Raw genomic sequence first — 10,237 nt, forward strand, 5'->3', positions numbered from 1 at the left:
TGAAAAAAAAATCTTCCAGAAGCGTTCTGAAAGGGTTTTCCAAGCACCGAAGAAAAATGCATTTCAAAAAAAGAAATTCAATTTCATCTTCGTCTTTTAATGTTTGAAAGAAATTATCTTTGGATTTTGTCTGAATTGTTCTCTTGTTATTATTTCTTTACATCTCAGATTTCAATCTTTAATCAGCAAAACTGTGTATCTAATTATACAAACTCTTTTTTCTTTTTCTTTAAAATTATTAATGTAATCCCAAAAATGAGTTTGGTAATTCCCTCCCCCCCTCAGATTGTATAATTAATTCAAGGCCAAGGTCAAGGCTAAGGTCTCCTTAAATCATACAAATTAATTCACAGAAAATTTTGAGAAAGAGACATTGCCTTTACCAGATGCATGATGATGCTATGATTGTGTATGTAGTTTCCCCATTTACATTGTTTATGAAAAATCTAGAAATCCCGTAGATATTGATTTGTGATTATGTATCAATTTTAATGAGTAAATAGCAATCCTAATCAAACAATCAAAGACAAATCAACACAATGATTTAACGTGGAAAAAGCAAAATTGGAGCGCCTCCAATTGTGATAAAAAAAATCACAGGCAAAAGTCACAAAACAATCCACTAAGAAGACATAAAAGAATTACATAAGTGTACTCTCAATTACCCAGTGAATCCACACCCGAATTGAACTGACCCCTATATGCCTCTTCCAGCCTCGTCTTCACTTCGGAATTGTCTTGCCTAACGTTGAATCCACAACGCCGATGTTGAATCACGACGATGAGCCACTCTGGAATCCACCAAAGCTTCAGGCCCGAATTCCCAAGAATCCATTGAAGGAGAACACTCTCTTTTGTATAGAATAAACAAACAATCCTTTGATGTACACTTCTTAAACCATGAGTTGAATACTTAATCAAACATCAAAGAAAACTAGCAAAATAGCTCCAGAAAAAACCCTAGAACCCTCAAAGAAGATTTGGAAGCTGTAACCCTAAAATCAGACTGAAATACATATTTATAGAAAATAGATCCAGGATCTTCGCTTGAGCGCAAGAATGGCCGCTCGAGCACAGGAAGTTCCACTTGAGCACAAAAACACAACTTCCAGTACTTTTGCAGATAGTTCAAACTTCTAGAACCAAAGATTCTGCGCTTGAGCGGACAAGCAACTTCGACTGCAATTTTGCTTCTGGCTTTGGGGGCGCTGCCCCTCGATCTCACCTAGGCGCTGCCCCGGACCCGCCAAGGGGCGCTGCCCCCTTGACCCCCGTGAGCTAACTAGGCAGCTCGATGCTCGACAGCGAAGTGGCAAACATGAAAGAATTAATTTTTGAAACATCCTCTGAATAGGCACAATTCAGGTTGGATTTTTATCTAAAACTCATAGCCTTACTGAAATAAAAGATCGAATACAATTACAACTGAAAGGAGTTTTGTCAAACAGGATTGCCAAGAATAAAAGCTAACTGTTTAATTAAGTTTTAGCGTACCCAATTGCCATATTAATGTTTTTATAAGCTCCTTTAATAGATGTAATACATCTTTACTATGACCAAAGAAAAAGCTAGCTAGTGGAAGGAAAGAAAATGATTTATAATTTATAAATACAAATTTTATACAAAAAATTCAATAAGAATGATGCGATAGTGGCCGTCTTCAAATTATAAGTCACACTAATTGATGTTTTTAGTTTTTGATGAAAGGTTCATAAAGAGTTACATTGTTTTGTATGTAAATTCTGTACAAAATTCTTATTTGTGGACCATTTTGTGAGAGAATTATCAAAAAATTTTGAAAGAAAATTATCACAGGGCTTGACGGTGGTCATTTAATCAATTGAGCCAAGCCACTTTTTTAAATTATTTTATTTGTGGCTTGAGGGTGGTCATTTAATCAATCAAGTCCAACCATTTTTTTTTTATTTGTCTGAATTGTTCACTTGTTGTTGCTCCTTCCATCTCATATTTCAATATTTTAATCTGGAAAATTGTGTATCTAATAGTTTGGTCGCCAAAAGTCATATTTTTAGTCGCCAAAAGGTTTTCCGACTAAACAGTTTGGTCGCCAACTTTGTCGCGGAAAAACGGTTAGCGAAGGTATTGGCGACTAAACAAGTAGTTGCCAAAAGTAAAGGCATTGGCGACAAAAAAGACTTTACTCGCTGAAAGGCTAAATTGGCGACTAATTTTTTAGTCGCCAAAAGCTTACAATTAAATTTAACATCACATTTTCAGCTACTAAAATTTTTGTCACCAAAACTTAATTTTATTTTATTTTGGCTACTAAATCATTAGTCGCCTAAAGTCTTTTTTTAAAATGGCTACTAAATGTTTAGTCACCAAAAGGTTTGTTTCCATTTAATTCTTTTTTTAGCTACTAACTATTTAGTCGCTAAAAATATTTAACTCCATTTTTGCCTACCAATTGTTTAGTCGCCAAAAATATCGTTATATATATATTTTTATTTTAATTAATTTGTCCACAACCTGTATGTATCCTACGCAACCTGTAATAGGTATACAAACAAACCAATACATACATATTATCACCCATTCCACAACACGTATTTCACTTACAACCATCCAAAAAAGAGAATAACTTTTAATGTCAAATTTTATACAAACCAAGTATATTCCAACTGAAAATAATAATTTCATACAGAATAAAAAGTAGTACAAAAACCATGTCCTCCGTAGACAAAAAGGGAATATCTACAATTCCATGCCAAAAATATCTGTAAAAAAAAAATTAATCATTAGTATTGACCGAATAACATTGGCATATTTGAAATTATATAAGGAAATTATATAATGCAAAATCTTTGCATTACCCTTATGGGTCTTCACAAGCAAATAACATCCAAAAGATAGAGATGTCAAAATCGTCTTGTACATGTTTGTATGTGAGTTCCTTCTTAACCTCTTCAGTCTTAGGCTATTAAAAAAATTCACAAAATAGTGAGATTTACATAAAATTTAATTTTTCACCCACTTTATAATATGGCATTCACTAAAATAATATTTCAAAAATTAATACCCACTTTCTAGTGAAAGTGATTAACTGGAATAAGAACTTGGTCTTCTACAGCTCAAATGAACCTATAGTTATGATTTTCCTCAAATGTTCCACACTAAGAATGACCAAATTTAAGCTAAGGAATATGCATGACATTTTCTTCAGAATATATGTACACATAAAAACTGGAGAGCATTTGTGTGCCTAAAAACAAGTAAACCTCAGCTTTTGCTAGTCTCTATGCAGCCAACACATATGCAAAATGTGTTATCAAGTTTAATTTAGGGAGATCAAGAAAAAAAGAAAAGAAAAAAGGGGGCTATGCACTGGGGAATAGTTTCAGTTGCAATGCCTAATTTGAATTCTTCTGTGTGCCAAAATCCTTCTCACTATTGTAGAGCTCAAGCTGAAAGGCATAGAAAACCAACAGAATGATGACCACTATGACCATTTTTGTTCAAGATGGTGAATAAATCATCTGAGTGGCCTAGTCATGTTTTGCACAATGGGCACTGGGCACCCAAGTTGAGTATCAAGCACTATGGGTTGCGTTGGAATGGCCAGCAGTTGTAGGCATAGGAACTTCACCAGTTTCACAGATTAAGCAGTGCTCATGTCCAGTTTTTCTAGGATGGAAGACAATAGGTGTAATATCAAAGTGGTTTGTATGATATTAATCCAATTAATGAGCTACAAATTAGCTTGCTATTAGATAACACAACACATTATCAGGTATTATATCCAAGAGAGAAGAACATATCAAATAGAACACAATCAAAATTGAGAATACCTGGTGAAATTCAACGAGGAGATTGTTGCTGGTAAGATATCACTCAATTGATAAAGCAACAATGCATCCTGAACCAGCTGCAATTACGGCTTGCCTCCATTCATGGTCCTATACAAAGATCAAGAAACTGAAATACAAAATAGTCTCAAATAATTACAAGTTCAATGACAAATACAAATATGTAAGAGCTTGATGTATATGTCGAGTCCATGCCCTAACAGATTAAACTTTTGAGGCAACTGGTAGCTTAACATGTTACTAGAGCTTTAGTTCTAGACATCACACGTTCAAATATCATTGTATTTGTTTGTACCTTATAATATGTTTGTCAGTGTGTCAGTTTAGCTTGTGTTAATTTGTATCTTCATGTTGGATAGGGGGTCACAAATAAAGGGAGGGGTGTGACAGCTTAAAAATGTGTTGGGCTTATTTCCGAATAGGTTAAGCTTTTAGAGTAACTAGTTACATTACAAAACCCAAAGAATATCATGAAAATTCTTATCAAACTGGGATTTTATTCATCTTTTCAATCAAATATATGAATTGGGCAAGTGTCCCTACAGCAGGCAAAACTAACTTGTTCTACATTTGTACTGATGGAGTGTCATTACCAAAATTGGTAACCGCATCCATTTTGAAGTGCATAAAAAGTAGAGTGAGTGACACATAATGAACCTGGAGAGTTTCATAAAACATAGAATAGAAGCAGATGGAGAGTTTCATAAAACATACAAAAGAAGCAAAAATTAATCAAGTTTTGAAATAGTTTCCTGTACATCTCTAGCTGCAAATACACCTTCAACGGAAGTTTCTGCACTACCCTCCTTCACCAACACATAACCTATGCTGTCAAGTTTAACTTGACCTTCCAACAATTGGCAAAAGGCCATCATTCAACTTTTCTCATTTTATTCTCAAACCAAGTACAAAATAATTATATGGAGCAGAAATGAGAAGGCATACCAGAGTAATGACCATTCAAAAAATAGTCTAGTTTAGTAAAACATTTAATCCTAACCCTCAACTTGAGCCACATTACCATAACAATTCAATGCAAGGACACAAGCACTGCTAAGGTAAGTAGATTAGATTTTAGAGAAACCTAAGAGACATTTATCAAAAAGTTTGAAGGCAAGAAAAAAAAAGAAAAAAAAAACAAACAAACAAATTGAAAAGCCATAACAACTTCCCAAACCAACAATTCATGGGGGGCAACGAGCCATTAGATTTTAATGGGTTTTGATTTATATATATAGATATATATATATACACACAAAGAAAACTGGAAGAGGAAGAAACAGAGAGGGGTGTGAGGATGATTCTGGAAATTTTCTTGGAAAGTGGAAAGAAAGAGAGAGCTTTCAAAATGGAGACTTTGAGAGGGAGAGAGAGAGAGAGAGAGAGAGAGAGAGGTACCTCAGGCTCGGACAACGGTTTGTACTGCATGAGCTGTGCAATCTGCTCATCGAGATTCCCATGGGTATTCGAGGCGACCAGATCTACACTCATTTTCTGGATTATATACAAGAAACGATTTCAATGAAGAAAAACAGTGATGGTTCTATTGATACCCAGAAAAATGGTGTAGAAGAAGACCTAATCACTAACCTAGATTTTGGGTCAATATGCGAACTGCACAGAGAGAGAGAGAGAGAGAGAGAGAGAGAGCTCGCAATTGGTGCTCCAATTGTCGGCTTCCGTGAGGAGGAGCGGTGGAGGCATGGCTGGTGGAGCGGCGGTGAGAGAGGGAGCAGAGAAGAGCAGCGGAGAGGCAGAGGGAGAGAGAGAGGGAGAGGTAGAGAGAAACGCTGAAGAGAGAGAGACAGAGGTGTTGGTCTGTTGCCTGGGAACTATATATATATATATATATTACACCATTACCGACTGAATATTTTTAGTCGCTAATTCATTTAATAAAATCCCTCCAAAATTTGAAATGTTTGGCTCCAAAAATTTTTGGTTTTTGGCGACTAAAATAGTTTTTGGTCATTGAAAATAATTTTTTATATTTCCATTCGGTGACGAAATAATTTTAGTAGCCAAAAAATTCAATATATGGTGACTAAAAAATTTTTTTGTTGCTGAAACTAAGTTTTTGGCCACCAAAGATAAAAACTAATTTTTTATTTTCCATTCGGCGACTAAATGGTTTTAGTAGCCAAAACTCAATGTATGGCGACTAAATTTTTTTTTTGTCGCCAATTCTGGAATTTTTAGTGACTATTTTTTTTTAGTTGCCAATAATCAATATACTCCAACTAAAAAAAATTAGTAGCTAAATATTTTACTTTTGCCGACTAAAAAAATTATTAGTCGCCAATTCCCCAACTTTTGGTGACTAAATTTTTTTAGTCGCCAATTTTTGTCTCCAAATGTGCATTTTGTTGTAGTGATTTGCATTTCTCCCCATTTCAAATTGCAATATTTATAAATCCTAGGGTACTTATTGTTGACCTCAAGTCAAAGTCTTCTCAAATCATACAAATTAATTACATTTTAATGTTGCATTATCATAACTTTTGGTCAAGGTGGGCTCACCATTAGGTAAGCGTGGATCATTTTAGGCCCATCAGTCTCTTTAATGTCACCTATAAGGCCATCACCAAAATCATTGTGAACAGACTTCGACGTCCTCTCTTTGACCTTATTAGCCCTAACCAGAGTAGCTTCATACTTGGCAGAATCACCACTTATAACATTGTAATTACCCAAGAGATCCTTCATACACTTAGGGGTAAAAAAGGCAAGGCTGGTGGTATGGTTATTAAGCTTGACCTTGAGAAGGCCTATGATCGCATATCTTGGGATTTCCTTCATCATTCCCTTAAAGAATTAAATCTAAACTCTAATTGGATAGCTCTTATCATGAATTGTGTGTTAATTCTGAAATCCTTTGGAATGGTGAGGCCTTACCTAGCATTCGCATGGGGAGAGGCCTCAGACAAGGGGATCCTCTTTCCCTGTACTTGTTTGTCATCTGTATGGAAGCTCTTTCCAATTTGATTAGATTGAAAACTAATAGTGGTGAATGGAAGGGCCTTAAGGCTTCCACTCATAGCCCTCCTATTTCCAATTTTTTTTTGCTGATGATTTAATTCTCTTTGCTCAAGCTAATAGAAGGAACTGTGATTGTATCATGGATGTGCTATCTGAATTCTATGCTATGTCTGGTCAAAAAATCAACTTTCAAAAATCCAAAATGTTCATTTCATCTAATATCCATAGAAGGGAAGCTAATAACCTCAATTGCCAGTGTGGTGTCTCTCTCACTAATGACCTAGGAAAATACCCAGGCACCCCTCTTCTTCACAGTAGAGTTAGCAAAAACCACTTGAATGACATCATTGACAAAATGGCTAAAAGGCTATTTGGATGGAAAGCCAAAAATTTGTCCTTAGCTGGTAGAACCACTCTGATCAAGGCTGTGTAACGATCAAAATTTTTTCCCTCCGCTCAAGCAGGGGAGTCCACACTCGAGCGGACTTGAGAGGCTCCCAGCACTTTTCCAGTTTGTCTGAAATTCTGAGAGTTGTGAATTCTCGCTCGAGCATAGGAGTGGTCGCTTGAGCAGACAACTTTGTTGGTTTGCACGCTCGAGTGGTCTGCCTGGTTGAGTTTGAATTTCTGGGACTAGTGGGATAGCTCTTGACATTTTTATTGTTGTGTTTGGAGCCTCCTTATTTTATTTTGGGACATTGATCGAAGTGGTAACATGATGGTAAAGTAAGATTGGAGCAAAAACTTTAATTCAAATAATTTTCCTACGAACAGTCGTCACTCTTTCGCCCTTTTCTTTTTCCATATTTTGAATTTGGATGTGAGGCTAGATCCATTGGAAATCTTGTTTCTGGGGCTTCGATTTGGACAAGTAGCTCTAAGGTTAATAAAATAATGGGCTCAAAACCCCCCAAAGGTAGGGCCCATTTGAACCCCAAAATCTGAAAAAAAAACACGCAGGGTTCGACCCTTCGGGCAAGGGGGTTGACCCTTTAGGTAGAAAAGACAATTTGGCACAAGCAAGGGGGGTTAACCCTTAGACAAGAGGAGGTCAACCCTATTTTCCAGCAACCAACACAAAAATTCTGCAACATAAGAGGGTCGACCCTTCCCAGACTGGTGTCGACCCTATAGAAAACCAGCAGAGGCACTAAGAATTCAAACAGGTATAACTCTCTCGTTCGAACTTCGTTTTAGGTCATTCTTGTGTCCAAATCGAAGCCCCGGAAACAAGATTTCCAATGGTTCTAGCCTCACATCCAAATTCAAATTATGGAAAGAGAAAAAGGAAAAATAGTGAAGGCTTGTCAAAAACAAAAACTCAAATTTGGGGCTTTTGATCTAATCTTGCCTAAACACTTTGTTAAGGCTTCAATCAAGGTTCCAAACATCACCCAAGGGTCCTCAATTATAATATTTAATGTTCATTTGCCAACCCATCAATACCAAGAGTCCGACAACCACACAAGTTTTAAGGTGATGAGCACCACTTTACACAAATCCGATAAGTATTAAAATCCGGGCCAGTACGAAAAGAGTGAGACACATAATTTTAAATTAGGTGGTGAGAAACGGTAAAAGATTTTTGTGATTGAAAGAAATACTGTTACATGATGACTAAAGACCACTTAATAATTTTTGTCGTAATGCTCTCCTTTCATTGGGCCTATTACAATTGAATCATATAATTTGTTCATTTTGTCTAGTGTACTTCATTACGTGGGTTGACTTTGCGTCTAGAATCATAACACAAACATTTTGTAAGTTCCACCAAATGGGAAAAGGAAAAAATGTAAATCAAGCAATTTGTTACATTCATTTATGCATAAACAAGTGATGATATCGCATCGATTGAAGCGGAGGCACCAACATGGCCTCCAAAGCTGTTGAGTGTTGGTCATTGTAGACACCCCATTTTTGACCATCCTCAAGACTTGGACGTCACCGTTTGAACACTCGGTGATAATCCATGTTTGTGTTCGTTTGGAGTTCCCGGAGGTCTCGGCTTGTGCGCCCTGCCTCAGAATCTCCGAACTTGACCGTTTAGTGTCTGGTTTCACACCGAACACTTGTGTTTTGCCTTGGAGGGGCAGGGAATGCCTTGTGAGGCATCCTCACACACCACCGGCAGTGGCTAGAGTCCACCGGCTGGTCTTTTTCTGCCATCGGCACTATTTGTTGCCGGTCGGCACATTTTATTGCCGGTCGGCATATTTTGTTGCCGGTCGGCACTCTTTTTTGTCGAAATGACATTTTTGGGCAGCCGACCACTGTTCATCCACTTTATGGAGATATTTTGTGCCAGCTGTGATAGCTGGCACCAACTCTGCCTCCCTCCATACACGTGTATGGAGGGATCTCCCTCTAAGCAAGCTTGTTGTATAAGCTTTGCAAGAGGGAGTCTTATAAGAGGAAGGGTCTTCCTCTTTGATCTAGGTTAGAACTTTGGAACCAAAAACCAGAGCTTTGAGATATAGATACACTCTATCTCTATATCTCCCTCTCTCCCCTCCTTTGTGTGTGTTTCCTTGGCCGAAAGGTTGTTTTTACCTTACTTTTGCACCATTACACACACTATTACACCTTGCTCCGAGATTGAAGGACTTGGGGGGTTGTTTCTTGAGTTTTTGGACTGGTTTTGATCAAAAGAAGAGGGCTAGACCATTTGTTCTTCAAAGGTTCTTCAAGGGTGAGCATCTTGCTTTATATTTCCCAAACTTGCAATAGTTTTTTACCTATCTTGCTTGCTGTTTTAGCTCCTGTGTATAACATAAAAAGGGCTTGTATTTTCATGCTTTAGAACTTTCATTAAGTTCGTTTTGTGGTTTGAGTGCAAACTCACCCTTCTAGGCCTTGTTTGGTCCATTTTGGTGCCTCTTTGGTAAGGCTTTGTTCACTTCAGCATTTTGGTCCTTTCACCACTAAAAACCAGTTGATTTTCAGTGTTAAAAAAGGTGGTTTGAAGTCTTGCATAGGGGAGGGACACCCCTCTCCCTTCATGGTTTTGTTTCCTTGTTTTTTTGGCTTAAAAGGGTAGCATGTGTGCTTGATCATTCTTGGCCTCATTTCAAAAGTTTTTTAGGTGTTTTAGGTCATATGTAACCTCTGTTTTTGGCCAGATTTGTGCCTCCTTGTATGCTTGTAGTACTTGCTTTGTATTGCTCCATTTTGCTTAGAAGTGCATCTCATGATCAGGCCATGATTCTTGCGTGTGTTGGCTTAGTTCCATGAAGCTTTTAGTATTGTTTTTCCATGCTTAAAGTTTGTTGGTTATCTATTTGGTCATGCTTGACATGTTTGTTATGGGTGCTATATATTTTGGCTTGAAAGCTTTGAGCATGTTGACCTCTAGCATGCATGGTTGTGATCACCTTCATGATTTAACATCATTTAGGACCACATTTTAGTCCAAGAATCATGTTTGCATGTGT

At 37.1% G+C, this 10,237-nt stretch overlaps 1 long non-coding RNA gene across 2 annotated transcripts; it reads right to left on the reverse strand.

Moving 5' to 3' along the window:
- Positions 1 to 2,552: 2,552 nt before the first annotated feature.
- On the reverse strand, positions 2,553 to 5,632 carry LOC114316625 (uncharacterized). Of its 2 annotated transcripts, XR_014345347.1 has the most exons (4): positions 5,226 to 5,632; positions 3,810 to 3,917; positions 2,835 to 2,938; positions 2,553 to 2,738 (listed from the first exon to the last, which is right to left on the reverse strand). It is a non-coding gene; the product is annotated as an uncharacterized LOC114316625 (long non-coding RNA). The 2 variants fall into 2 exon arrangements; XR_014345348.1 differs by lacking the exon at positions 2,835 to 2,938.
- Positions 5,633 to 10,237: the final 4,605 nt, after the last annotated feature.

The sequence above is a fragment of the Camellia sinensis genome, chromosome 11 (genome assembly GCF_055761805.1).
Source record: "Camellia sinensis isolate YWXY chromosome 11, ASM5576180v1, whole genome shotgun sequence".
In the NCBI taxonomy this organism is placed as follows: domain Eukaryota; kingdom Viridiplantae; phylum Streptophyta; class Magnoliopsida; order Ericales; family Theaceae; genus Camellia; species Camellia sinensis.